Genomic DNA, 26272 nt, shown 5'->3' on the forward strand with positions numbered 1-26272 from the left:
TGAATTTTACGTGGAAGTACACAGATGGCTCTAGAAAAAGGTTCAGGAGGCTGACTAAAGTTTGGCCAAGCCAAAAATCTTGGTCACCAGCTACTGCCACTATCGTCACCCCTAAACAGCCACGTAGCCATTGAGAGGCTCTAGAAATATTGCCCCGGCTAGGGAAAAATCAGCGAGAACAAAGACTTGCTTCATTGATTTTTGAGCTCTGAAGCAGAGCTTTATAAATCTATAACCAAAATATTAAAAGGCATGGCTCTTCTGCAAGAGACAAAAAAGCTTGGATATTTCAGAAACTTGGCTTTAAGTGGAGGAATCAGATATGAAGTTTATACCATCTACCAGAGCACAGGAAGAATTTGGGATGAAAGAAGAATCTTTGATGAAGTAAGAAGGATATAAAATTTCTGTTATAAGATAAATATGTTCTGGAAATCTGACTAACAGCATGACAACAATAGCCAAGAATTTCAAGTATTACAGACTTCAAATTTACAAAGAGAGTTATCTTAAGTTTTTTTTTTTGTTTTTTTTTTTAGGCAGAGTCTTGCTCTGTCACCCAGGCTGTAGTGCAATGGCGTGATCTCGGCTCACTGCAAGCTCCGCCTCCCAGGTTCACGCCATTCTCCTGCCTCAGCCTCCTGAGTAGCTGGGACTACACGTGCCCACCACCACACCTGGGTAATTTTTTGTATTTTTAGTAGAGACAGGGTTTCACCGTGTTAACCAGGATGGTCTCGATCTCCTGACCTCATGATTTGCCCGCCTCAGCCTCCCAAAGTGCTGGGATTACAGACATGAACCATCGCTCCTGGCCTATCTTAAGTGTTTTTAACACACATGCGCACACACACAGAGTAACTATGTGAGGCTATGGTTGTGTAAATTACTTTGATTGTTGTAGTCATTTTACAGTGTTTATGTATTTCATCATATACCACACCATAAATATATACAATTTCTATTTGTCAGTTATATGTCAATAATATTGGGAGGAAAAGATTCTTTCCCTTGTCCAGAACAAGGGAAGATATCAACTCTAGGTAAAAAAGGAAGAATGAGAAGCTACTTGAGGTTGGAGGTGATGTTAGGAGAATGGAAATTCTTACAGAATCTTCAGAGAATCTGCAGGATGGTCTGGAGCAGATGGAGTCATTTTCTGGCTTCCTAGCGTATGGCCTTGGAAAGTACAAGCCTCGAGGAGAAGGTGAAAGCCCCAAAACCAAACCAAAACAAAACAAAACTTGTGGATGGTCAGTTCCGTTACTGAACTGAACTGGGGTCCACTCGCCTGGCACAATAAAGCAGAACATTCACACTAAGGTTCTCTGAGGCAGGAGGAAGACTCTTGATTTGTGACTGGTTAAAGAAGTGAAGCTTTGTCTAAAAACTTGGGGTTAGCAGGGAGGAATGTGAAGGTCTGGTCTGGGAATGTGACTTGCTCCAGGCCCCTGAGGAAGGAATTTAGAACAAAGAATGGTCATCAGAGTTCAGTCCGCAGTTCTTTCCATGTGCCAGCGGAGCCTTTGGTAGGGGTAAGGGCTTCTGGAAAACAGTTCACGGGTATATGTTTAGATGTTATCTTTAGTTTCTGTAGGGAATCAAACATACCCTAATTCATGGCTCTCACTTACTTGGCTATTGTTTTAGGCCACTGTTACCTTCTTGCTTATCAAGTTACTGATTTACTTCTTGGGGCTAGTTAGTTACCTGGAATTTCTTTTGAGGGAACTCAAGAATTTCCTTTATCATTATACTTAGGGGACCCTGTAGGCCCCTCAGAGGGGTCCCTGCTCCATCTTGGAAACTCCAAGCCTCAAACAGAAGGTCTGAATCCAAAAACCAAACAAAAACAAAACTTGTGGCTGTTCAGTGGCTTTGGCTGTGTCTGGTGTGAGTAGTGCGTGGGTGTGAGGGTGGCCTTTCAGATTTTTGGGCTCGTTGGAGGAAAGCTGTCCAGAATTGTCAGCTCTGCCCTCCCTCAATGGTAGGATGCCAACAGTCTGGAAGAATGAGTGTTCTGTGGAACACTTTAGGATTTGCTGCTGTGCTTGGTTCCTGGATATCATGGAAGGAGCTCAAGTTTGTGCAAAGGGGCACACCTGGCTGTTTGGATGAACAGAGGCAAGATGGCGCACTTCCGGGTTCTTCATCCCCCAACTTTTCCCGCGCGCGAAAATCCAGCCAGCAACCCGGGAAGGTGCAGACCAACTAGGCATGCGCCAGGTGATGTCAATCTGAAGAGACCAAGATTTACCTGGTCGCACCTGTGGAACGCCCCCTGACACGCCCGTGCCCCGCCTATTGCCCTCCCACTCCTAGAAAAGCCGCTCCGGAGGCACGCCACGCGCGGCCTTCCTCAGTCCTCCACTCCTGTCGGGATGTTAGGACTGCGGGAACTCCGTCCGAGAGCTGTACGGGTGACTCTGGGGGCCCCTTTTGTCGGGGGGCCAACAGACCTCTCCCTACCCACCTTCTTCCCTTGAAGCTAGGTGACCAAAATAAACTTGCAGTTTTGCTCCTACCCTTGTCTAGTCGCTGGTTCTTTTGTACCCGCTCTGGTGGTCTTAGAAAAACAAAACAGTTGGTGTCGAAGACCCGGGAGGAGACCCCTCCTCAGGCCTCTAAGGGTTGAGGAACCTCCTCCTGCTCCCACGCAGCAGACGGACCAGGACCTGAGACCCGCTTCCCTCACTCCCACGGCCTCTCTGGGGTAAGTGCCCTTGTCTCCTCTTTACCTCCCTCGCCCAGAAATCCTGCGCAGGTCCGGGGTCCATTTGGAGCCACCAAGTGGCTCGGGAGACCCGTTCAGGACGGAGACGTCCGCCTGAAGGTAATCTCCACTTAGGCTTCAAGAGCCTCTCGTCTGTCTCTGCTGGTTCCAAAGGACGCTTTGAAGCCAGGCAGGGATCCATTCCCATGTCCATTGGGTCCATTGTGTCGGTAAAGAGGAAACAAATGGGAAACCCCCAGTCCAAATTTCCAAAGAGCACCCCCTTAGGGTGCCTCCTAGCCAATTTAAAAACCTTACAGCTTGAACAAGACCTTAGGAGGAAGCGGTTAATTTTCCTTTCCACTGTGGCGTGATCGACCTCAGCAATTTCTGCCAGCGGCTAGGTAAGTGGTCTGAAATTAATTACGTACAAGGCTTTTGGGCCTTACGCTCTCGTCCCGACCTGTGTAGCCGATGCTCTTTGGCCCAAGTTATGCTAGCCAAGGACGCCGGCTCACAGGAACCCGAAAAAGAGGAGTCTTCATTCCTTTCTGTTCAGCCGGAGGATCTAGGCTTTCCCTCATTTCCGCCCTATACTTCTCCTCCCTCCGCTTGGACTCCTCCTTCCTTTTCCTTACCTACTAGTAATCCACTCAGTCCCGTGCTTCCTTCGGGGCCCCCAACTGGCTGTCTTGAGTCTCCTGTCTCTGCACACACCCGCTCTAAGTGCCCTGCTGATGCCTCCACTCCTGCCCCACACCCTCCTACAGTGTTAGCGCCTTTGCGAGAGGTGGCTGGGGCGGAGGGGGTACTCAGAGTACATGTCCCTTTTTCATTGGCCGATCTTTCCAAAATTGAGAAGCGTTTAGGGGATTTCTCAGCTAATCCCACCATCTACATAAAGGAATTTAGATACCTTTGTCAGGCCTATGACTTAACTTGGCATGACCTCCAGGTTATCCTAACCTCCACCCTAAACCCTGAGGAGCAAGAGCGCATCCTAGCGGCCGCCAGGCAGCACGCCAACCAACTACATTTAACTGACGCCACCATCCCACTAGGGGAGCAAGCAGTCCCCTCGGCAGACCCGGACTGGAACTATCAAGCAAACCAGCCTGGGCGCCGTAGGCGAGACATAATGGTTCAGTGTTTGTTGGCTGGTATGCAAACAGCCTCAAACAAAACTGTAAATTTTAACAAATTAAAAGAAATTATTCAAAATCCAGAAGAAAATCCAGCCGCATTCTTAAATAGGCTGACTGAGGTTCTAACCCAATATACCCGGTTAGATCCGGCCTCCCCTACAGGGGCCACCATTTTGGCGTCTTATTTCATTTCTCAATCAGCTCCTGACATTCGTAAGAAACTTCAGAAGGTAGAGGATGGTCCTCAGGCACCAATACAAGACCTGGTTAAATTAGCCTTTAAGGTCTATAACTCCAGAGAGGAGACGGCTGAGGCAGTGCGACAGGCACGCCTCAAACAGAAGGCCCAGCTCCTAGCAGCGGCTTTACGGCCCAGTTGTAACCCCAGACCAGAGAGCACATACTCCGCAGACTCCAAGGCTACAAAAGGAGCCTGCTATAAGTGCAGCAAGGCGGGACACTATGCCAACAGGTGTCCGCAAGGTCCCCGAGCCCCAACGCAGCCTTGCCATAAGTGCAAGGCGTCAGGACATTGGGCCAATGAATGTCCTAAGCCTCGTCCACCAGCAACCCCCTGCCCTGCTTGCCAGCAGGGAGGACACTGGAAGTCTGATTGCCCCACCCTGAGAACAGGTGCTGCGTCTCCACGTGACCCCCTTTCCCAGGATCCTGGGAGCTCCTTCCAGCTCCTACATCTGGACGACGACGACGACAACTGAAGGTGCCGAGACTCGGGGACCCCCATCACCCTCGCCGAGCCGCGGTAACTCTCCTGGTAGCGGGTAAGACAATTGATTTTTTAATAGATAGCGAGGCTACCTATTCTGTTTTGCCGTCCTTCTCTGGACCTAGCCTTCCATCCGATATCTCTGTAGTAGGAGTAGACGGAAAGCCATCCACCCCACGAAAAACTCCACTCCTTAATTGCTGCCTGGCCAACAACTACTTTGCGCACTCGTTCCTCATTATACCCTCATGCCCTACCCCCTTACTAGGCCGAGACATCCTGAGCACCTTAAAGGCCTCCATATACATTCCCACCAACTCATCCACTCCCCTTCAACCCCCTCATGACCTGTTGCTCATGCTTTGTGCAAGTGCACAGGCTCCTCCTATGTCGCCCCCAACCCCCATCTTCCCTATTTCTGTACACCCTCAAGTGTGGGACACTTCCACCCCGGTCATAGCTGCTCACCACCCACCAGTTCTCGTCAAGCTCAAAGATCCCACTCGTTTCCCAAACAGCCCCCAATTCTCTCTCTCTCCGACACATCTACAAGGTTTAAAGCCAATTATCACGCAACTACTTAGCCAACATATTCTTGTCCGCACACATTCCCCCTGTAACACTCCAATACTTCCAGTTAAAAAGGCAGATGGAACGTATAGGTTAGTACAGGATCTTCGGCTAGTCAATGAAGCCACCCGTCCCACGCACCCTGTAGTTCCCAACCCTTACACCCTTCTGTCCCATATCCCCACCAATTCTACTTATTTTACTGTGCTAGACCTTAAGGATGCTTTCTTTACCATACCCCTACACACAGACTGCTAGTTCCTTTTTGCTTTCACATGGGAGGACCCAGACACATCTCCAGTGGCAAGGGACACTCCGTGACTACACTGAAAATGAAGTCTCATTTTATACTTATATTGCTGTTTCACTCATACACTCAGACCTTTGCTAGTCCGCCTACTGTATGGCAAAAGACAGCCAAACACACTCAGTAGTACATAGTTCTGCCAGTTGTCTTCCTTAAGGCTATTTCTCGTGCTACTGCCCAATCCTTCCTTTCCGTTATTCAGCTCCAAATTCATCCTGAGGTAATCATACTCAGGCACCCAATGGAGGCCAAAACGGCCCCCATTGAAGGCTATTTCTCGTGCAACTGCCCAATCCTTCCTTTCCGTTATTCAACTCCAAATTCATCCTGAGGTAATCATACTCAGGCACCCAATGGAGGCCAAAATGGCCCCCATTGAAGGCCCGATCCTTCCTTTCCGTTATTCAACTCCAAATTCATCCTGAGGTAATCATACTCAGGCACCCAATGGAGGCCAAAACAGCCCCCATTGAAGGCTATTTCTCGTGCAACTGATCTCTCTCTAAAACTCTTAACCATACAGCCACTAACTGATCCCTCTATGTCCCCGTGTCCTTGGTCCCCAGTCTAACTCTATACAGCCAGGCAGAAGTAGCAGAGCTTTTCCAGCAACTTTCCATGCCACTACGCCACTCCCGTCAAAACGGGCTCTTTTTCCTCCCTCTAGTTATTGGAATCAGCTGAAAGCCTGGCCTCCCTGCAGCGCCGAACTACCTCAATAGCCCAAAACAGGCAAGCCCTAGGCTTGTTTACAGCTGAAAAAGGAGGCACTTGTCTCTTCCTTAGAGAAGAGTGCTGCTATTATGTTAGCAAGTCAGGCCTAGCAGACACTAACATTCAAACCCTCAAATGCTTCCATACCTCGTTCCTATACTAATACTGTGCTTTATTTTATTCTTCATCCGTACTTCCAAATGCCAACCATGGGCCCCGACCTTAACAGCGCCCCTTAACAGCAGGAAGTAGCCAGACAGACCACGGCGCCCCTTATCACTATTATCAATAAAAGGTTGGACTGTTTGGATGAACAGAGGTAAGATGGCGCACTTCCGGGTTCTTCATCCCCCCCAACTTTTCCCGCGCGCGCAAAAATCCAGCCAGCAACCCGGGAAGGTGCAGACCAACTAGGCATGCGCCAGGTGATGTCAATCTGAAGAGACCAAGATTTACCTGGTCGCACCTGTGGAACGCCCCCTGACACGCCCGTGCCCCGCCTATTGCCCTCCCACTCCTAGAAAAGCCGCTCTGGAGGCACGCCACGCGCGGCCTTCCTCAGTCCTCCACTCCTGTCGGGATGTTAGGACTGCGGGAACTCCGTCCGAGAGCTGTACGGGTGACTCTGGGGGCCCCTTTTGTCGGGGGGCCAACAGACCTCTCCCTACCCACCTTCTTCCCTTGAAGCTAGGTGACCAAAATAAACTTGCAGTTTTGCTCCTACCCTTGCCTAGTCGCTGGTTCTTTTGTACCCGCTCTGGTGGTCTTAGAAAAACAAAACACTGGCTATCTGTATGCCTATGAATGTCGGCCGGGCAGGGTCTGATCAACAGTCTAGACATATTCGCCTCTGCTTGCACTGCTTCCTTTGTGGGGTTTGGGTGGGTTGTGTGGACATCTGCCACCGGCTAGAGCTTCTTGTTTTCCGTTATAACCTGTCTAGATTTCTCAGAGGGCTGTGCGGTCTCAGGGTGCTTCACAATGCTGTGATGCAAGAAATACATGTCCTCAGCAGATCCTAAAGAGCCTGAAACAAGCAGATGAAGACAGCAAAGGGGTGGAAAACAAAACTAGGGACACACAAAATACTAAGGCTTTCAAAGCGTGTTCTCACAGTGGCACAGAATTGGACTTATTTAGAGACGAGAAAAGTGGCATTACCAAGAGATTAAAAATGTGCCAGGAAGAAAACCAAGCTGTGAAGTGGCAGAAAGAGTATTCAAACCCAGGTTTTATGCTTCTAGGCTGGCCCCATCCTCCCTCCATCTCTCTAGGCTGCAGTGATGGCTCCAGTCATGATGAATGTCAATGAACTTTTAATGAGGTCTTAATCAAGTGCTTCATTACTTGGACTCTCGGGGAGCAGAGCAATGGCCCTCGGGAGACAAAAGCCAGCATTCAAGCCAAAAGGGCTTGGGAGAGCTTACAGGTTCTGCTCCCTTTCAAGGACATGGCTGTCCGCCTTTTCACCCCTTTACTCCCACTGCCCTGAAGACCTCGATGCAAACAAAGGGAAACCGTCAGATCTACTTTGCATTAGCTCTGGACTGCCCTTGGCTTCAGTGCTAATGAAGTAACTTAACAAATTCCCTCTGAAAAGTTGCATTTCATTTGCATATGTTTAGTTGCTCGCAATAGCAATATCCCTACTTCCTAAGGCTGATGTGACCCTCATAAAACCACAGGAAGCCACGTTTTTCTTCTCTTTCTTCCTTCCCTCTCCCTCCCATCCCAGCTAGCTTGTCTTGCTTGCTTAGGCCAATCTAACAACAAAGTTTAGCCCCTGGCAGATTTTCCACACAACTGAAAGGCAAAGATTCATATGCCTTCATTTAGAGCCGATCACTGAGCTTGAAAATCCCAGCTTGACCTCATTTTTTTTTTAACTGTATTTTCTCCCTCAAAGACCAAAATGTGGATATGCTCACAAATTGATAACGCAGCTGCTAGATTAAGGGACGTTCTCAACCAGCTCTTGGTTTTCAATCGGTTTACTCAAATAATGTGGACCTGTCATAAGCATTAAGTCTGTATACGGAGATCATACTCGAGGAAAATTATTATAGAAGTTAGGAGAATTATGCAGTCTTTCTTGTCAGATGCCTGGAACACAGGACTCTGAAAACAACAAGCTCTAAAAATTCAAATATTGATTCTGAGTTCATAATGCTCAAACTGAATGAACTAGGCATCCTGCTATTACACTCCTTGAGGATTTTGCTAGGAATAATGTGCTAAAAACATGATGTCTGTAAGAGAACGGCCATTGTAGGTAGCATGAGTGGAATTAAGAATATTATACTTACCCAGAGGGTAGTGAGAAATAGTTTGTAGTTTTAAAAAAGGGCTCCGATGCATTCCCTTCCCTGTTTCATCTCTAGTCACATGAGACACACAGTTCAGCATCAGCAAGGAAATGACAGAGAGAGATTACAGCCTTATAAGCCCACTCTAGGTGTATAGATTACAGCCTTATGAGCCTACTCTAGGTGTATAGATTACAACTTTACAAGCCCACTCTAGGTGTATAGATTACAGTCTTGCAATACCACTGTAGGTGTATAGATTACAATCTTGTGAGCTCACTCCAGGTGTATAGATTACAACCTTACAAGCCCACTGTAGGTGTATAGATTACAACCTTGTGAGCTCACTCTAGGTGTATAGATTACAACCTTACAAGCCCACTCTAGGTGTATAGATTACAGCCTTGCGAGCCCACTCCAGGTGTATAGATTACAGCCTTGCGAGCCCACTCCAGGTGTATAGATTACAGCCTTGCGAGCCCACTCCAGGTGTATAGATTACAGCCTTGTGAGCTCACTCCAGGTGTATAGATTACAGCCTTGTGAGCCCACTCTAGGTGTATAGATTACAGTCCTACCAGCCCACTCTAGGTGTATAGATTACAGTCCTACAAGCCCACTCTAGGTGTATAGATTACAGTTTTACATGCCCATTCTAGGTGTATAGATTACAGCCTTGCGAGCCCACTCCAGGTGTATTTGTCTCCTCTGTACGTCCTCTCTTCTGCCTTCTTCCTCAGCTTGCTTGCCTTCTGCCTCAAACCCAGGAGGAGAGAAAGCAAAGGAAAAGTAGAGTGCAGTACATAGCTGCATGGAAATATATGTTAATAAACACTAAGTAGTTGTTTTTTTGGTTTATTTGTTTGGAGATAGGGTCTCACTCTGTCACCCAGGCTTGATCCTCTCAGCTTAGCCTCCAAAGTGACTGGGACTACAGGCTCGTGCCACCACACCTAGCTAATTTTTTGTTTTTTTGATAGAGACAGTTTTGCCATGTTTCCCAGGCTGGTTTCGAACTCCTGAGCTCAACTGATTGACCCACCTCCGCTTCCTGAAGTGCTGGGATTGCAGGCGAGAGCCACCATACCTGGCCACACTAGGTGTTTTGTTTCTGTCATGCCTTTCTGTCTCTTGGTTCTTCTCAGCCACAGGATTGTGAATGGAAGAGTTTCAGAGCAGTTCTAGAAATGGGAAGAAGTTAGACACTGAGTGAAGAGAAAGATCTGACAAAAATACATTGCTTAAATTATATAGTGTAGGGGAGGAAAATATCTTTTCTTTCTACCATGCTAAACTCATTAGCTCAGGCCCTTAACAAAAGACAGTTTGCTAAGAGAAAAGCATACACATTATTTAATATAAATTTTGGCCGGGCGCGGTGGCTCAAGCCTGTAATCCCAGCACTTTGGGAGGCCGAGACGGGCGGATCACGAGGTCAGGAGATCGAGACCATCCTGGCTAACACGGTGAAACCCCGTCTCTAATAAAAAAATACAAAAAATTAGCCGGGCGAGGTGGCAGGCGCCTGTAGTCCCAGCTACTTGGGAGGCTGAGGCAGGAGAATGGCGGGAACCCAGGAGGCGGAGGTTGCAGTGAGCTGAGATCCAGCCACTGCACTCCAGCCTGGGCGACAGAGCAAGACTCCGTCTCAAAAAAAAAAAAAAAATATATATATATATATATATAAATTTTATATCACTCAGGTGCCTTCATAAGTAATTGAAAACTCAAAGAAACAGTTGAACCTGAGTATTTTTTATAGTAGGTTTGATGAAGAGTGGAAGGTTGTGGACAAAGGGGAGTGAGCTAAGTGTAATAAACTGGCAGGAACTTACCAAGACCCGCTTGTGTAGATTCTTCTCTCTGTTTTCGTCTCTTCAGAGAGAAGGGCACTCCTGTCCTCTAGCTATAGGGAGAGTGCCTCTCACATGAGGGTCTTTTGACCTGCTTCTGGGGAAAGTCAGAAAATCCTTTGGAGGTTTTATGACCTGCTTCAGGGGAGAAAGACAGCGTGAGGGTCACAGTGACCTTCCTACTTGTGCGGTTTTCTCGAGTTTCTTTATCTGAAAATATTCAAGATGTCAAGGTGCCATATTTTGCGGGTAGTGTGTCCTGAATTCCCCAAAATAAGAAGATGTAAAATGTATATCAATAAACTTACCTTGTTATTTGATTGAAAGTTAAGATTCATTGGTATGAACATGTGTTGCACTATGCAAATAACTGTTTTAACTTTCAACCCGGGCACCAGAACACTGCTGCACTGGATCCACTTGGTTCAAGAGAGCCAATTGCATGCATCTCTTCCCAACTCTGACTTCTGTGTCTACATGTTGGTAATCTGAAATCTGCCATGACGTGGGGAGTATTTACACCAAGGACATCAGTAAATGCTACAAATCAGGGCTTCCCCCATTCCCGCAAAAGGGCCGAGTTGCTGGTTTTGACAGGCATTATTATCCTTGCTTCTGCCACCAAACCAGTTGTACCAATCTACCCATTTTTATTTCTTTTACTCCTTTTCTGTGTTCGGGGAGAAGCACAGTGATTTTTCATTTACTGAGTGTCCACTCTGTGCAGAACTGTGCCGGATCCTACCGAGTATTCCAGAAGACATGGACAGTGCTGTCAACCACTGCCAGTCAATTAACTGTAGTCTGAGGCAGAATTAAATGAGTCTCATAGAGAACTGCCTGTCAAATACTGTGAAGGCTTGATCCCCAAGAAAGAGGTGGCATATGAGTTGTTCTTTGAAGAACAAAGTTGGATTTCAAATAGCAGACGAACTGGAGGATGATAGGCAGAGGGAGGAAGTGTATTTGAACAGGGGAACTGCAAGAACAAATGGGTGAGTTTATGAAATGAAAGTGCTGGAGTGTTCCTGGAAGGGTGCAGAGTCATCTGTGGCTAAAATAAAGAGCTTGTAATTCATAAAGGGCAGTGGTGAGGGTAGATTTTTCAGAATTTTAGTAGTTTTCACTTTTTATGGTGATTACCACTTTCTCATCTATATAGCTATTTCTTTTTTCTTTTTCTTCTTCTTCTTCTTTTTTTTTTGACATGGAGTCTTGCTCTTGTCATCCAGGCTGGAGTACAATGGCACAATCTTGTCTCACTGCAACCTCTGCCTCCTGGGTTCAAGAGATTCTCCTGCCTGAGCCTCCTGAGTAGCTGAGACTACAGGCACATGCCACTATGCCGGGCTACTTTTTTGTTTTTGGTATTTTTAGTAGAGACGGGGTTTCACCATGTTGGTTAGGCTGGTCTTGAACTCCTGACCTCAGGTGATCTACACACCTCGGACTCCCAATATATAGCTATCTCTTAAGTAAGAAACTGTTACTTTTGTGATGAACCAATGTGCCAGTTACCAAGTTTTCCAGCACAGAACACTCCTACAATTTGGTTTAATTTTATGAAACTCATTAGCTCAACATAAGCTACAAAATAGCAAACCATTAAGCCTTTCATTGCTTACGAACAATGCTTGCAAGAAGAATCTTTTGTATATTTTATATTTGATGGTATTAAAAAACCATATCCATAAGGACTATTTCTACCAGTAAGATTCTGGACCAAAGGGTATGTGCATTTTAAATACGGATTGAAACAGCTGCATTTCCCTCTGGAACTTGTGCGGGTATACGTATGAGAGTACTTCTTTTATCACAGTCTAATTCACATGGGGTATTAGCAAAACTTCAAAACGCCAATGTGAATGCTGAAAATTGTATGTAGTTGTCTTTTCAACTCACTAATTAGGAATGAGTTAGATCAATTTAAGATCATTATTGGCCACTGTAGTTCTTCTTTTCTGTAAGCTCCTGCGTCCCATGCTTATTATTCCATTTGCTTGTTCACCTTGTTATATTGATTTGTATAAATGCTTTGCAAATGAAGGGAATTACCATCTGGCCCTCCTGTGTATTGCTCTTGTTTTTGTTCAGTTTGTTGTTTGCCTTTGATTTTGTTTATAATGTCGTTTTTCTGATAATAGGAATATTTAAAGACTTTTCTGTGTTCACATTTATTCATCTTTTTCTTCATGGGTCTGAACTTTGTGATCTCCTAGAAATAACTTGAAAATTAGAATTTCTTTCCTGATTTGTTATAGAAAACTGATGGCTTTATGACTTTAAAAACTATTTAAATGTCCTTTTAAAAAATTTATAATAGATATTCATTTTCACAGCAAGTTTGTGATAGGTTCCTTCATTTAATTTGCATGTATTTTAAAACTTAGCTATAGAAACAGAGAGATGGAGAAAACACATCTTTGTCCTCAAAGAGCTCTCATTCTTGTGAGGAGGCATATAGCTAAATATAACTACATATATTGTATAATTATACATTTTCCAGTTATATATAACTACATTATATAATTCATTTATGAGAAAACTAGGGAGATCCCTCTGTGTTAATACATTATACATTACACACACACACACACACACGATAGAATTCATTCATTAAAAACACACACACACACGATAGAATTCATTCATCATAAAAAAAACCAATCAAAACTAGGGAGCCCTTTCATGGGAGAGTGTGGGGGAGAAATGGATGAAAATCTGTTTCAAAAGAAACATTCTGTCTAAGGTGTTTTTAAGTAGTTTAGGACCTGGGAAGAAGTCCAGGGGCTGAAGTCGCTTCAGGAGCAGATGGGCTGCAGGCCTGTGGGGACTTGGGGGTAGGGGCTGAGCTGCCAATTAGGCAATTCCCTGGGGGTCTGGGCTGCCCCTTTTCATGTTCAGGTGAATTTGAAAATCTCATTTCTTTTTCACAGAAGAAACTGCTCATTGAGGTAGCAAGGATGCTGACAAGTGTGAGGCGAGCAACCTCATGGAATTACAAAGAATCCCAGGAGAGTTATCCTTAAGCGGAGACAGAGCTAAGAGATTTTTGAACCCAGAAGCATTAGCCAAAAGCTCCAGAGCTGTAGATAAATAGATAAGCTTTTCGTCGGTCTGGAAAACTGTAGTATTTCTCAAAGCAGTGGCTCCAACGTCCAACAACCCCACAACCTGCATGCCTGTAACGGCTTCACTCATTGTGTACGCATAACTGAGTAGGGGCTGAGGGATCTCACTAGGTGAATGTCCATGGCCCCATTTTAAAGAAAAAACTGAGAGTCAGAGAAATTAAATAACTTACCCAATGTAAAATCTCAGTGAAACCAAGACAACAATCGGCAATTGATGCGCTTAGTGATTCCCAGCATCTGGATTTCTGGTATTTTGCTCTGGATAAGTATCCAGTTTAAATATGAAATTCATGTGTACTCTCAGCTCTGTTCCCTTCCCTTGGTTCTGGGCTGACGTTTTTGGCTTCAGCCCTGTGGGCTTAGAACTGAACTCTTCTTTCTATGAAACCTTACCTGTTGATGGTGGAGTTGGTTCTGCTGATGGCTAAGATTTTAACATTTCTGTTTTGGAAAACTCCCTCTCAAATCTCCCTGTCTCCAGCTAAGCACTCTTCTTGTCTGATGGCTCCAGGCTGCTCCTTCCCATCCCTACAGCCTTTCTCTGGTCCAGTCCCCCAGGTGCAAGATTATCTGGAGGTCATCTTAAAAGGATCTTCTTCAGACCCCAGAATCTTGAATTCTTTTATTTCTCTTTAAGTAATGAAAAGCTATGGCTTGATCTGAACAATTTCAGTGGGCTGCAAGCTTCAGCGAAGGTATGCTTTGGGCAAAAGGCCTTCTTACCCTTGCTCCTAAAATCATTCCTTGTCAGTGCTTACAGCTATTCTTTTTTTTTTTTTTTTTTTTTTTTTTTTTTTTTTTTTTGTTGAGGCGGAGTCTCGCTCTGTCGCCAGGACTGGAGTGCAGTCGCCAGATCTCAGCTCACTGCAAGCTCTGCCTCCCGGGTTTACGCCATTCTCCTGCCTCAGCCTCCCAAGTAGCTGGGACTACAGGCGCCCGCCACCTCGCCCAGCTAGTTTTTGTATTTTTAGTAGAGACGGGGTTTCACCATGTTAGCCAGGATGGTTTCGATCTCCTGACCTCGTGATCCACCCGTCTCGGCCTCCCAAAGTGCTGGGATTACAGGCTTGAGCCACCGCGCCCGGCCGCTTACAGCTATTCTTAAAGCTCAACCTCATGTGTTCCTTGTATGCTATCTGTGGTTGAAGGGGCGTTGGGTGCAACAAGTGAGCGCTTGTTCCCTCAGATCCCAAGGGAAAAGAGGTGTTGGCTGCTGCTAGGAGGTTGCCTGTTTGGGGGAACTATTGCAACAGAAGACAGTGTGCCCTGTCTCAGGTCAAGGAGGGGCGATGGGAAGAGACAGAGGGACCCCGGCTGCCCACCTGGCCTTTCAGTACTCTACATGAGGCCACCCCCCGTCCGTCTTACTCCTCATCGCTCCATCACAACTTGCCATTACCTATGCCCTGGGTATCTCTTCTTCCCGGACATAAGTTCTGTGAGGGTGGAAACCATGCCCACCCGATTTACTGCTCTATCCTCAGCATCTAGCAATGTGTCTGGCTCCTAATAGGCATAATATGTATTTGCTGGCTGAATGAATGTAGTGAAGCCATGTGTGTGTGTATACGTGCATGTATATGCCTATATGTGTATATGTATACATATATGTGTGTACTGTGTATGTCTGTGCATATGTGTATATGTATGTGTGTATGCATGTATGTATATGTGTGTGTGTGTCTGGGTATGTATGTATATGGGTGTATATATATATGTATGTACATGTATGTGTGGATGTGGGTATATGTATGTGGGTATGCATGTGTATATGTGTGTAAGTGTATATGTATGTGTATGTATATATATGTTCATATATGCACTGTGTATGTGTATGTGTGTATACGCATGTGTGTGTTTAGAGAGAGAAAAGTATTCCATGCAATAGGGAGTAAGATGATGCTTATGGGGAAAGGGTTCAAATTGCAATACTGATCACTTGAGAATAAAAAGAAAAGAGACAATCTGTAACTATTTGGTTGGGCTACATAAAGGTAACACTTATTGCTAGTGTAATTAGTGGTCTACCAAACAGTCATTTAACAACCCACCCCCCTATTCATAGGCAGAACCCACCTCCTGCAACAGGGATACCAGTGGAGTACTTTTCCAACATCCCTTGCAGCTAAGACAGAGCATGTGACCAATCCTGGCCAATGGTAACCCAGGACGAGTCTGCTGGAAGTTTTTGGGAAAGGTATTCTCTTCTAATAAGAGAGACACAGAGGTGCAAATGTCCCTCTTTTCAGCAGGGCCTTGCTGTGTCTACAAGTGACCATGAGTGTCAAGCTAATATGCTGAGTATGGGGGCTGAGGTAGAAAAAGAAAAAGAGCTTGGGTTCTTAATGACAGTGTTGAGCTAACTTTTGAAACGTCCTGCTTCTGGAGCTCTTGTTGTTTGAAATAAAAAATGGTCTTACTTTTTCAGCCACTCTTGATTCTTTTGGAAGAAGCCGTCCTCACTGATGAGTTCTTGTACCCGTTCGCATGAACCATAGACCATTCCTAATGAGCCTTGTGTATATCAGTAAATGTAGATGAACTGGTGTGATTTGGGGGAGACTTTTAAATCTATTCATAGATGCTCTATGGCATATACTCATATATCATAATAATCAGTTCACAACTTGAAAGGGGGTGACCTTCATGTAAGGTATGTTTTCATCTTCTATCTTTCTACAATATCTATAAATTAAATTTCGTGAAATTCTGGATGATACCAGAGCCACTAAAAACAATCATATAGGCCTGTGTATATTACTGTGTTACCTCTGAGACTATGAACCAATATGGGTTTTTTTTTTTTTTTTTAAGTCTTTTTGTTCTGTTTTTAATCCAACTGAGAATCAGGATTCTGGTTGTATGATAAAAATCTGGCTCTGGGAAATGGGGAAATGTGTATGAAGGTCATGGGGTCTGGGGAGATTCCACATGTGGAGCTCAGAGACAGGTGTAGGGATGTAGAGATTCCAAAGTAGTTTCTAAAGAGCATGATTTATAATGAGCAGGTTCTTAGGATGGTTCTCAAGGGCCTTTTATGATCCTCATGAAATAAGAGTCATGAATTTCAGGGGGATTTCCCTCTTCCACTTCCTCTGCAGTCTCCTTATATCTCAACAACAATAATGCTCAAGTTAGGCCGATATGGTTCCATTCATGGACACAGGAAAAAACGTGGGTCAAAATCCACTTGCATAAATATCTTCAAGCCAGTCGCAGCCTGCTGCTTGCTGGGGGCTGTTTCATGCCATGCATGCAGTACCAAGCTGCCACCACAGGGTGGTGGAAATGGCCACAAAATGTGAGCTACTTGCTTGGCCTGGCCGGGATTGAGTGGAAACAGATTTATAGGAAATGTAATTGTTTTACTTCGCACAGCTCACAATCAGTCTGATGTCTTATAAATGTGCAATTTCCTACATTCTTGAGCAAGCTTAGTTCTGCCTTATTAACATAGAAAAGAGACAGACTATGAAGTGGCCTTAAGAGATGAGAGATTGAGCCTCGAAATGAAAGGCAGGGTGTGGAAACAGGAGACACGCCAAGGAGGCCAGGAGCCTGGGTTCTGCTTGTCCCTCTGGTGTCATCATCTAAGTCACTTTACAGCTCTGGGCTTCGTGGTTTTCTTAGAAGAGGTGAGAAGAAGGGGTGTGATATTGATCGGCTATCAAATTCCCCTCCTATCTGAAGTCCTCTGATTTATGGTAAGGTTATTTACACAGCCTTAATGTGAGGCAAAGATCTGAACCAATATCGTGGTGGTAGGAAAGGAAAAGAAAATTGTAAAAGGTTATTGCTTCAGGATACTTGAAGATAAATAAGTGTCAAAAGTCAAAAAGTCAAATCAAACCAGACCTCCAGGACTCAAGGCCCTTGAGGAGGACAAAGCTTGCAGGAGGCTTACTCTTTTGTGGAATTAATGTTTTACTCCTGAGAAAACCAGTCAGAGTTAATTTCTCACTTGTGGCATCTAACCAGAGTGCATATTCATTTAATTGTCCTATAGTAGGGAGAAGCAAGGAAAAAAAAAAAACACACAGATCATGTTTAGTGAGTGAATGTTGTTGAGTCACAGAACACTGGGGAGAGCTTTTGGCATTATTCATTTCAAAAATACTTGAATGGAGTATTGTATGGAGAGGTGAGCAGGAGCTGCATTTCATTCATGCCTTCATTCATTCACTTAGTTTTTGAGACAGAGTTTCGTTCTTATTGCCCAGGCTGGAGTGCAATGGCGCAATCTCAGCTGGGTTCAATTGCTTGAATCTCCGCCTCCCATGTTCAAGCAATTCTCCTGTCTCAGCCTCCTGAGTAGCTGGGATTACAGGCGCCTGTCACAATGCCTGGCTGATTTTTGGCATTTTTAGAAGACACGGGGGGGGGGGTTCACCATGTTGGCCAGGCTGGTCTCGAACTCCTGACCTCAGGTGATCTGCCCACCTCCGCCTCCCAGAGTGTTGGGACTACAGGTGTGAGCCACCACGCCCAGCCTCACTTAGCTTTTATTGAGTGAGAGAAAAGCATCCCAGGCACCAGGGATGCTGTGGTTACAAAGCTCCTTATGGACTTTATAGTCAGGTAGGGGAGGCAGAGAGTTGAACTAATGAGCAGGCAGATAAATAAATACAGGATTGCACAGGATATGGTGAGTGCTCTTCGGGCTGCTACAGAAGCCAGTAAGAGGGTGGTCACGGAAGTCACCAGAATGTATCATTGAAACTGAAGTTTCCTGAAGCTTTTCTGCTTTCTCATCCACATGGTCTTTGTCTTGTTTTGTTAAATGAGTCATGTATGGTTTCCATAAATATATCTTAGATAGCTTCTATGTCTTAGGCAGACTGCTAGGTCCTGGGGCTATAAAGATGATTAAGACTGTGAAGTCGACTGCCAGCATTGAGTTGTAGTCAGTGCTTATGCTCTGAAGCCTACTGCTTACCACCCACTAGCCAGTGACTTTGGGGAAATGAATGTATTTAAAGCTCAGTGTATGCATCTATATAATGGGAATAACGATAGAATCTAAATATAGACTACTGTAAGAATTTATATAAATATTTTAAGTTGAATGCATGCAGAGTTACATAAAGAATGAAAATATTAGCAATCATCAATATTGTAATAAGTGTAAGAAACATCAAGGGCTTAGCACAGTGGTTAGTGCAATAGAAAGCACTGAATGTGGCCCCTGGTTGCCACTGTTAGTCTTTCAAGAGCTCATGGTCTATTGTTGGGGACAAATGTGCTGGTACAAATAGATAAATAGTAACAAAAGGATAGAACACCTAGGGATAGATTCCGGACTGCCTTGGACAGGAAATGACTCTTGAATCGAGTTTAGGAATTTACCAGACTTCCCAGTGGAAAAAGAGAGAGAGAGAGAGAGAGAGAAAGAAAGGAAGCAGTGAGTCAGGAGGCAGGAACATTCATTCTTCACAGAGAAAACAACCAGGGCAAGGCCAGGGGTGCTATGGGAAGACCAGCGAGTCTCATCTGCATTTTCAGGCATTAAGATAACTCAGCACCAGGGCAGCAAATTGAACAAATGCTTTCCATTGACATAGAAGCCAGAGGTGGACACAGCTGGAGTGTGTGTGTGTAAGTGGACAAACACGGCCCCCTCTGGCTCTAAGGAAAATGAGTTTACTTCTGTGTCAACATGAAGCCACGCAGCTGGTTTGACTGAATTTTTCAGTGCGTTAATGATGTTTGGATATCAGAAAGAAACAACCTAAAGGAGATGAATGGGCAGTCCCTTTCTCCTGCGTTATCTCAGGAGCTATCTCTGCAGTAGGCGGCTTGGATGGAAGTGGTGTCTCGGAGAGTTCCTGGGTTGAGACTGGGAAGCTCCGTACATTATGCATAAAGAGAAGCAAGAGGCACACAGTGGCTAAACTGTAAATAAAGCCAACCGCGGGTATCTGGGTCAGATTAAATCACAAGGTGAGGAAATCTGCTCTCAATACCTCTTTGAAAAATCTGTTATTTCACTTCGGCATTGAGTGACTGATACCATTTGATCAACATCACAGTACAGCTGTAGTAAAATAATGAGTCAGCACCTTTCTAAAATTGTTGACTTTTTCTTCCAAATTTCTGCAAAATAAGTTAATTAGAGGTGCTGGAGCACTTTGGTGGCTGGTGACCACGCTCAATGGAGCTGGGGAGACCCTTCTTCTCCAGAGGACTGCCCACAATGCTTGTAAAACATTCAACCCTTGCCTCCCATCCCTTTTTAATTTCCTGTTGGATACCATCAGTGGATGGGAGAGAAAAGGCATGGTTGAACCTTTCTAGACAAACCTTCATCACCCTGCCATAGATGTGAGTTTCTGAGAAATGAACACAATCCATGTCCTCATTTAATGTGTGTCTTCTTTGGCTTTCAGTTGCATTGAAGCATTTGTAAGTATCACTGATGTTCACGAGCCTCAGTTCTTACTTTGAAGAGCTGAGCATTGATAACAAGTCATTAATTAATTAATTTCTAATTGCAAAAATATCACATGTGAATGATGGAAAGAGTGTAATGTAGGAAAACTCAAAAGAGGAAATAAAAATCCCCAGCTAGTCTGTCTTCCAGAAGTAACCTCTGTTAACCTTTTATTACATTTCTTTCCAGCTCATTTGAGTACATGTGTTTATAGCTATTGGAGATTATTCCATACAGATGATTTCCAAAACTCACTGTTCATTTAATTTATCATTACGTTTCATCTTGCCATTAGGTATTCTAGTCCAACAGTGTTTTGTATTTTAAAGCACTCATTCAGTTAGATTATAAAGCTAATCTACAATATTCATTGTAATATGCTGGAACAATACTGAGACTCAAAGGCTATTAGTTCTTTTAGAAACAGTTTTTATACCATTTAGGCATTGAAAAGCATGGAAAATATGGAAAACTTTGCAATTTATTCTATGAGGTTAGCAGGGCATAGCTAAGAAAGCTTGACAAATGTATCCCATAAAAACAGAAAGCCACAGACAAAAGTCATTTTTAAATAAATACCAAGGCCGAACCGTAAGACAAACGTTGGCAATAGAATCAGCATGATAAAAGAAGACTCTACCTTGAAGAGGTAGGGTTTTTGTTTGTTCGTTTTTTTCAGAAACCAAGAAATGATTCAGTCTTAAAAATAGATTAATCATAATGAATGTATTAACAGTTTGAAAAAAAAGACCATAAAGATATTCCTCACATATACTAAAATATTTTTGGAGGATTTCTAGAAAAAAATTGATAATTAGCAACCACAATATACTTCCTGATCAAGAAAAGCACATCTTTCTGAAATAAACCAAAACATCAAGGCCGGACGTGGTGGCTCACCCTTGTAATCCCAGCACTTTGGAAGGCTGAGGTGGGTGGATCACGAGGTCGGGAGATCAAGACCATCCTGGTCAAAGTGGTGAAACTTCATCTCTACGAAAATACAAAAAAAAAAAAAAATTAGCCAGGCATGGTGGCACGTGCCTGTAGTCCCAGGTATGTGGGAGGTTGAGGCAGGGGAATTGCTTGAACCTGGGAAGCAGAGGTTGCAGTGAACCAAGATCATGCCACTGTACTCCAGCCTGGTGACAGAGCGACACTCCATCTAAATAAATAAATAACCACAAACATCATATTCAAAGGCAAGACACTAAGGGCATCAATGCCAATTACAAAACTAGTATGTCAGGTTCCCTCCAGAGAGCTAGTCTTCCAGAAATGCATTGAATTCTATTCTTTTACTGTATACCAGCAACAACCAGTTGGAAGTTAAAATGAAAAAGTTATAATTAACAAAATCAACCAAATATATTAAATATCTATAACTACGTGAAGAAAACTACAAAAGGTATCCGAGATACACTAAATAGGGCTTTACATAGATGAGTTTAATTCCTACTCATTATCCTATACAAGAAGGCTTAATATTGTAAAGACGTCAATTTTTCCCTAAGTTGATCTATTAATATAAAATCCCATTTTTTTAATCATGAAGATAGCTTTTGTTTTTATTATAAAAGAACATGTTTATTGTTCAGAGCTTCAAACAATATGTACAATGATAAAGAAGAAATTGTAATTAATAAAAAAATTCATGAAACTAAAGGCTACTTCTGAAAATAGTTGTGAAAAATTCTTTTGAAATTTATGTATACATAATTTGGCAGGATAATGAGATAAGAAAATTTGCACTTAATTCTTGCTCCATGGCCTTGAGCTCAGTTCCAAGAGCTGGGAGGTTCCTTTGAAAACTTAGTAATCCCAGGGATCAAAGGGATCTTTCCAGTCTCATTTTCCAAAGGCTGCACTCTGGGAGGGGAGAAAGCTCTGTGCTCTGGGGTAGGGCAAGGGACATTGCACTACAGAGGGGAGCCCCCCACTTTGGGATGGAGACAGAGATCCAGATTTGCTGCCATTGGAGGGACTCGATTTTCGCCCATCTCTGTAAAACTCACTGAGGTGAGTTCACTCTTTTCTGCACTCTGGAATTGTTTGCATATGCACATTATCTATTTCTTAAAGATATAGTGAACTGAGCTGTAAAATCATTTGAAGCTGGTTCTTTTTTTTTTTTTCAGCAATTGCTCAATGATGACCTACCTCTCCAGTGTATTCTCTGGTACAAGTTCTGTTTCAGTTTTTTCACTCTTCTTGGGCTCATTTCATAATATTTTATTTTAGTAGGAAAATGTATTTTCTGTAGCTCTTCAATGTTGTTACAGATTGTCCGTTGTCATCTATTCCTTAATAAATTCTTCCAAGTGGAATTATCGTGTCAGTTTCAGTGGTAAATGTGGTCACATGTCACAGCAGAAAGTCTGTGCGCATTTTTAATCCCACCAACACAGGAAGCATCTTTTTTTTGTTGTTTGTTTGTTTGTTTTTGAGATAAGGTCTCACTAAGTTGCCCAGGCTCAAACTCCTGGGTTCAAGAGATCCTCTCACCTCAGCCTCCCCAGTCTCTGCGACTGCAGGGGCAGGTTTGTGCCACTGCACCCCACTGGGACCATCCTTTTGACCACAATATTTGTATCTTTCCTCACATAATAAGCAAAGAAACTAGAATAGCTTGCTTTTCTTTGTATTTCTTTGCTTACCAATGAATTAAATTAGAATTCTGGGTTGAATAGAATCTTTTTCCAAACAGCGAATCATGTTTTAAAACAGCATTTCTGAAACGTGTGTTCTTTCTAGGCAGAGATGAAAATTTTCATGTATCACTTACTCAATTTTTGGATCTTGTGCCATTCTGGATTTTCTATTCTCATTCTTTACCTGTCTCTGCAATCCTGTACTGAGGTTACATTGATTTTAATTATTTTAAGTACATGTGGCTTTCTGGTGGAATATGTTCCTTTTGCTATTATTCTTTATATATTTTTTAAAGTTCTCATCTATTTCTCCTGTGTATTTCTTCTTCTGGTGAATTTAAGAATTTTAGTGATGACCTTCCCTCCTCCCACTCTCTTGAAAAAACTCTCTGACGATAATAACAAAAAACCTCTTGGATTTTAATCAGTAGTGGACTAACTTTTGCAAGTTATTTAAAAATGGAAATATTTGCATAATTACCTTCATATAGATAGTTATGGTATGCTTATGCATATTTTGATTTTTTTTTTTTTTTTTTTTTTGAGATGGAGTCTCGCTTCTTCACCCAAGGTGGAGTGCAATGGCACAGTCTTGGCTCACTGCCACCTCCGCCTCCTGGGTTCAAGCGATTCTCTTGCCTCAGCCTCCCAAGTAGCTGGGATTACAGGCTTGTGCCAGCATGCCCCGCTAATTTTTGTATTTTTAGTAGAGACAGAGTTTCACCATGTTGGCCAGGCTCGTCTCAAACTCCTGACCTCAAGGGATCCACCCACCTCGGCCTCCCAAAGTGCTGTGATTATAGGTGTGAGCCACCATGCCCAGCCACATATTTTGAGTTTATGTTACTTAATCAAATGTTGTGCTACAAGCTTTTATAATCCTGCCATATTGGAAACTAGGCAGGTTACCTAGTTTTCATATTTTCTGCTTTTTACTAGATTTTTGTCTCAGAGTCATGCTAGCTTCCTAAAATGGGATTTCTCCCACCCTCCTCCACCACAATTTATATAGTAGAGATGTAATCTGTTTTTCAAAGTTTGTTAAAATTCCACCGCAATCTATTTGATCCAGTATATTTTAAGAGTTGTATTGAACAACTTTTTTCAGATACTTGCAAATATATTTGTTTATTCAAGTTTTCTACCACTGAAAGAATGAAGTTGTATGTTTAAACTTTTATAGTAATCAGGTTTTCAAGTAGTGTATATGTGTACTTACTATTTTGTGTATGTGTACACGTACATGCATATACTATACTCGTAAACTTATTCTTCTTCCTATATTGTTGTATCTCCTTTATTTTTCTAAATGTTATATGTTTGTCTTTTCTTCCTTTCCTTATTTTTTTTAGCTTTTATTTTAGGTTCACAGGTACATGTGAATGTTTATTATATAGGTAAATTTGTGTCATGGGAGTTTGTTGTATAGACTATTTCATCACCCAGGTACTAAGTGTGCAGTCAATAGTTATTTTTTCTGCTCCTCCCCCTCTTCCCACCTTCGACCCTCAAGTAGACCTCAGTGTCTGTTGTTCCCTTCTATGCATTCATGAATTCTCATCATTTAGCTCCCACTTATAAGTGAGAACATGTGGCATTTATTTCTCTATTTCCGTGTTAGTTTGCTAAGGATAATTGTCTCCAGCTCCATCCATCTTCCTGCAAAAGACATGATCTCATTCTTTTTAATGGCTACATAGTATTTCACGGTGTATGTACCAAATTTTCCTTATCCAGTCTGTCACTGATGGGTGTTCAGGTTGATTTTATGTCTTTGCTATTGTGAATAGTACTTCAGTGAACATTCGCATGCATGTGTCTTTATGGTAGAACGATTTCTATTCCTCTGGGCATATATGCAATAATGGGATTGTTGGGTCGAATGGTAGTTCTGTTTTTAGCTCTTTGAGGGATTGCCATCCAGCACTTTGGGAGGCCGAGACGGGCGGATCACGAGGTCAGGAGATCGAGACCATCCTGGCGAACACGGTGAAACCCCGTCTCTACTAAAAAATACAAAAAAACTAGCCGGGCGAGGTGGCGGGTGCCTGTAGTCCCAGCTACTCGGGAGGCTGAGGCAGGAGAATGGCATAAACCTGGGAGGTGGAGCTTGCAGTGAGCTGAGATCCGGCCACTGCACTCCGGCCTGGGCGACAGAGCGAGACTCCGTCTCAAAAAAAAAATAAACAAAAAAAGAACTATTGTTGGAAAATCACATGGGCCCATAGATACAGATCTGGCCCTTTCTTTTTAATGCTTGAGTAGTATTCCCCGATACAATTGAATCGTGCTTGATTTAAGCAGTCCCCTAATTAATGGCATTCAGGTTGTTTCCAAGATGTATGTAAAAAATGATGCTGCAATTAATGACACGGTAACTCTAATCTCACTGGTGCTTTTATTTTTATAGATTAGATCTCTCGGTGTGAGATTGTGGGGACAAGCATCTATATATGCTAATGTTCAGTGGGTATTGCCGGAACATTTTGCAAGGATGTTGTGCTGATTTATACTCATACCAACAATGCACAAGAGTGCCCATGCAAATTTTCTGCAGCACTAGATCTCACAGCTTATTTAATTTATGCCAGTTTTGAGGGGAAAAATGGGAACACCTTGTTGCTTTATTTGTGTTTTCTTGATCACTAGTAAGGTGAGAATCTTTTACTCTACCTATTGGTCGTTTGCAGTTTTCTGTTCTGTGGCTTGCTTCTTATAGACTTGGCACATTTTTCTGTTGCCTTGCCCTTTCCGTTCTGTTCTACAGGCCCTTTTCTGATTTTGGGAGATTCACCATTTGTCTGTCATTTGAATTGTCAGGGTTTTACTAGCTCTGTTAGTTTGATTGAAGATGCACTGTCTGTTTCCAATGTCTAAGAACAGATTCTATTTTTTTTTTTTTTTTTTTTTTTGAGGCGGAGTCTTGCTCTGTCGCCCAGGATGGAGTGCAGTGGCCGGATCTCAGCTCACTGCAAGCTCCGCCTCCCGGGTTTCCGCCATTCTCCTGCCTCAGCCTCCCGAGTAGCTGGGACTACAGGCGCCCGCCACCACGCCCGGCTAGTTTTTGTATTTTTAGTAGAGACGGGGTTTCACCGTGTTCGCCAGGATGGTCTCGATCTCCTGTCCTCGTGATCCGCCCGTCTCGGCCTCCCAAAGTGCTGGGATTACAGGCTTGAGCCACCGCGCCCGGCCCAGATTCTATTTTTTCCTGTGAGTGACTTTTATATGTAGAAACTAGACTCACGAGTCTGAGTACAAAAAACAGCAGGCTTCAATGCCATCTTTCTTATTCCTAGTCATACGGGGCGGAAAGGAGAGGATCCCTAACTCTACGCGGAGTCAAGCGTTACAACTTCTCTCCATGCTGACGCCGTATTGGAAACTAGGCAGGTTACTAGTTTCATATTTTGTGCTTTTTACTAGATTTTTGTCTCAGAGTCATGCTAGCTTCCTAAAATGGGATTTCCCCCACCCTCCTCCACCACAATTTATATAGCAGAGATGTAATCTGTTTTTCAAAGTTTGTTAAAATTCCACCACAATCTATCTGATCCAGCATATTTTAAGAGTTATAGTGAGCAACTTTTAAGGGCCTTGATTGTGTTTCTCAGAGTCTGTATGTTCCAAGGAATGGATATTTTTCCCCCTCTTATCAATTACTCCCGCAGTTCTCAGCTGGTACAAAAGTCATCAGCAGGAACTTGGTGTGTGTTAGGTCATCT

Source organism: Rhinopithecus roxellana, chromosome 19 (assembly GCF_007565055.1).
Source record: "Rhinopithecus roxellana isolate Shanxi Qingling chromosome 19, ASM756505v1, whole genome shotgun sequence".
Taxonomy (NCBI): Eukaryota; Metazoa; Chordata; class Mammalia; order Primates; family Cercopithecidae; genus Rhinopithecus; species Rhinopithecus roxellana.